Here is a 3845-nt window from a genome sequence, read left to right as displayed (position 1 = left end):
CCCTGGAATCTACTGTCCTGGTTCTCTGCTCAGTCCCCTTTTTGAACCGGTGAATGGGCAACTTCCCGTGGCTCCAATCGCCAGCCAAAAGGGCACCTGGACCAGTGTATTTTGTACGGAGAACCGCGGCTCCGGGGCGCAGACAAAGCAGCCGCGCAGGGCAAAGCAGCGGCGCTGGCCGGCACAGCCACCCTGGCCGAAACAGCCGTGCTGGCGACCGTGGAGCACCTCCGCCCGGGAATTTCCTAGTCTGTGGGCAATAAAAACTCGGCATCCACTCACCCTCTGTGCTTTCACTGGGAGTAGCAATCCTGAGCTGTTCCTAAACGGCCATCTTGATGACCTCCCACGTTGCTAGTTTTCTATGCCACTTACGATTTCTCTCTGTTTCTGTTGAAACAAACACCCTCAAAAAGTGTCTGATTTCATTTTCTGTACGTGTGCCGTTTAAGACTCAGCATTAGAAAAGAAAGGGCAAGATGGAAAAACCAATCTATTATCCTAATGTAACAGATGAGGAAACAGATTTTGTGAGAGCATAAAACAGTCCTCTAAACTCACACAGCTAGTAAATGTCAAAGCCAAAACTGACATGATGTCTCTAGATTTCTCCTTGAATACTTTCCCTGTTATTCCAAGCTGATTGGGACTATAGGGGTAAAGAAATCTATAGTTAGGGGGAAAGAAGTCAAATGAAAAACTATCAAGAAAGTTTCTTTCTTTACCTGACATGGTCAGAGAAGAAGAAACATCAAGTGTAGAGGCAAGGGATGAAGAGACGATCCTAGTGGATGTCTGGGTGGCTGAAGCCAAGGAGCGCATGTGTCCAGTATGAAGGCCACTGGTCACACTGGTCACTGGCCACTTGTGATGATACAAATGTACAGGCTGCCCCAAGATTCTATCAGCTGGCAGTAGGCTTGGTCAGAGAATGATGTCACAAAGCAGGCAGTTTAAAGGTGTGCGATAGCCAATAGGGAGGCCAGATTCCCAAGAAGATGGGATTGGCTGGCAGAGGTGGTAGGAAAGCTGAAACAGTACTAAGTGGCTGAGTTCCAGGGAGGTAAAATCCCGCAAGATCATCTCAGTGTTTCTTATACATGTTCCCTAATATCATAGACTAATATTTATATTTTATATGTCATATTTCATATTATATAATGCTATACATTTATAATTGTATAGTACATACACAGTATCTTTACAGAGAAAGGAAAGGGACATCTAACCTGAGCAATTACAATTGTTCTAAAAGCATTTCAGTGAATCTGAATTTACTGCTGCTTTTAAGGGCCAAACGAAGACATTAAAAAGCCCTCTTTTGTACCTTGGCTGAAGGGCAAAGTTCGTTGACTGCTCCTTATAAGAAATGATGTGTTCCAAAGTGCCTCTCTTTTAATTTCTTTTCCTTGAACCCTACCTTCCTTTGGCTGGTGCAGGCTCGGTCAGCTTGGACTTGGATCTCTCTTCTGCTCTCCATATTCCCCTTTGATTTTAGGCATTGTTTCTGGGCCAAGACTTGCTGCTGCGTTTTTACACTCATGGATATGACTTCATGTCAACTTCCAGAGCAGGGGTATTCTTTTCAGTGTCGTAACATTTGGAAAATGGACCCTGCTCATGAGAAGCAAACACCAGAGAAGTAGAAGATAAAGCTGACTGCAGACCTTCACTCTTCTAGCCTTTGTTCACAATTCTTTTGCCCATATTTTGCTACCTCTGGCTCCTTGGGCCACAGAGACCTCCTGCCATCCTGCTGTTTTATACATGAGAGGCATTCAGGGTACTTTCTTTCTTCTCACATAAAAGGATCCAGTGTGGCAGTTACTTATACCATCCTCTTCCTTGCAAACAGCCACTACAGAATCTTGGGCCTTTAGAATTCCCTGTCAGCCATACTTGGGTGCAAGGGCCAGGCAAATGAAGAGTTGAATTTAGTGGAGAATAGGAAATAGGCCAGTTGAGTTACAGGAACAAAGAGATTTGTGCTGTTTTTTTGTTTGTTTTTGTGAGAAACAATTACACATACTTATTTTGCATTAACAGAACAGATAACTCAGTACTTTTTATGTAGCTATATAGTCCAGAAACATTCATGACTTTTGTACACTGAAGAAAATAATCATAATATATTTTTCCATTTTGTTTTATGTCATATTGCTTCATTTATGTCATTCATTAGTATGTCTATAGAATGCAGATTGCTTTTATTTTATTATTTTTATTTATTTATTTATTTTTGAGTCCCAGGCTGGAGTGCAGTGGCACGATCTCGGCACACTGAAGCCTGCACCTCCTGGGTTCAATCAATTCTCCTGCCTAAGCCTCCTGAGTAGCTGGGATTACAGGCGCCCGCCACCATGCCTGACTAATTTTTTTATTTTTAGTAGAGATAAGGTTTCACCATGTTGGCTCCTGATCTCAGGTGATAGGCCCACCTCAGTCTACCAAAGTGCTGAGATTATAGGTGTGAGCCACCACGCCCGACCTGTAGATTGCTTTTAAATGCCCTGATTTTTATACATGTTTTATCCCTGTCACATTTTTAAGGAATACAACATTGCAAGACATACTGCACGTTTTTCTCGTAATGGTTGCTTCTTTTGAGACATCGTGAACTATCTTGGCCTGATAGGTTTTGTGGAGGAAATCAAAAAGGGGTGTGTGAAAAAGGCACTGTGGTGAGTTGTGCTGTGTGCTCAAAGAAAGAAAGGGATGTCTGCAGTCAGCTCAAGTTGACCTGGATTGCCTTGGTTTGTGTTTTCCTAGTTAGTGCTTTTCTCACTAACCTCTCTTATAACTGTGATAAATGAGTTAGAACTGAGTTGCTGGTGATTTCTGTGTGGAATAAGCTGGTTTGGGGGAGGAAATCTGTGGATATAATTTTTTCCGGATCGATCCAAGATGGCCGTTTAGGAACAGCTCAGGATTCAGCTCCCAGTGAAAGCGCAGAGGGTGAGTGGACGCTGCATTTTTATTGCCCACAGACTAGGAGATTCCCAGGCAGAGAAGCCCCACACGTCACCAGCGTGGCTGTTGTGGCCATTGCAGCGGTGTCTGCCAGCACGGCTGCTTTCCCCTGCATGGCTGCTTTTTAGCGCCCTGGCGCAGCAGTTCTCAGTACAAAATACACTGGTCTGGGTGCCCTTTTTGCTGGCAATTGGAGCCACAGGAAGTCACCCATTCGTCTGTTTATAAAGGGGACTGAATAGGGAAGCAAGACAGCAGATTCCACGGCAAAAAATACCGCCACGAATCTCAGTGCTGCTGTTTAAGCCAGTGCAGTGAGTCGTTGCATGGGAAAACACACAGATCCCGGCGCTTCTTCAACAGGCGACTGGAACACCAACTAAAAAAAAAAAAAAAAAAAACAGGCTCTGAGGCAGGGAGCCAGGTGATCAGGCTCGGCTGGTCCCACCCCCACCAAAGAACAGCAATAAGAACCTCTCTAGATTGAGAGTTTCACAGCAAGCGCATCTGAACCCAGGACGGTCCAGCTCTGTGCGGGAGGGGTGTCCTCCATTACCAAGGCACTTCTATGTTACGGAGGTAGTCAGCCAATGCTGAGGCAGCCCGCTGTTGCCAAGGCAACCCATCATTGCTGAGGCAGCCCGCCGTTGCCGAGGCAACCCACATTACAGAGAGAGTCCACCAATACAGAGGTGGGCCACCATTGCCAAGGTAGTTCTAATGACACCCATATAAATAGGACTGCAGGGAAGTTCACTCAGCAGCAGGGCGGAGCCCACAGCAGCTCAGCAAAGCCTCTGCAGGCTGACAGTGACTATGCTGCCTCCTTGCTGGGCAGGGAAGCTCTCAAGGAAAAAAAAAGAAGGCAGCATCAC

At 45.5% G+C, this 3845-nt stretch overlaps 1 pseudogene; it reads right to left on the bottom strand.

The window, feature by feature from the left end:
* LOC108298856 overlaps positions 1-3085 on the bottom strand; it is an 8819-nt pseudogene extending 5734 nt beyond the window's left edge.
* Positions 3086-3845: the final 760 nt, after the last annotated feature.

The sequence above is a fragment of the Cebus imitator genome, unplaced genomic scaffold, assembly GCF_001604975.1.
Source record: "Cebus imitator isolate Cc_AM_T3 unplaced genomic scaffold, Cebus_imitator-1.0 Scaffold1146, whole genome shotgun sequence".
NCBI classification, from domain to species: domain Eukaryota; kingdom Metazoa; phylum Chordata; class Mammalia; order Primates; family Cebidae; genus Cebus; species Cebus imitator.
Note: the sequence above shows the minus strand (reverse complement) of the source record. Positions and strands in the feature narration are given on the sequence as shown.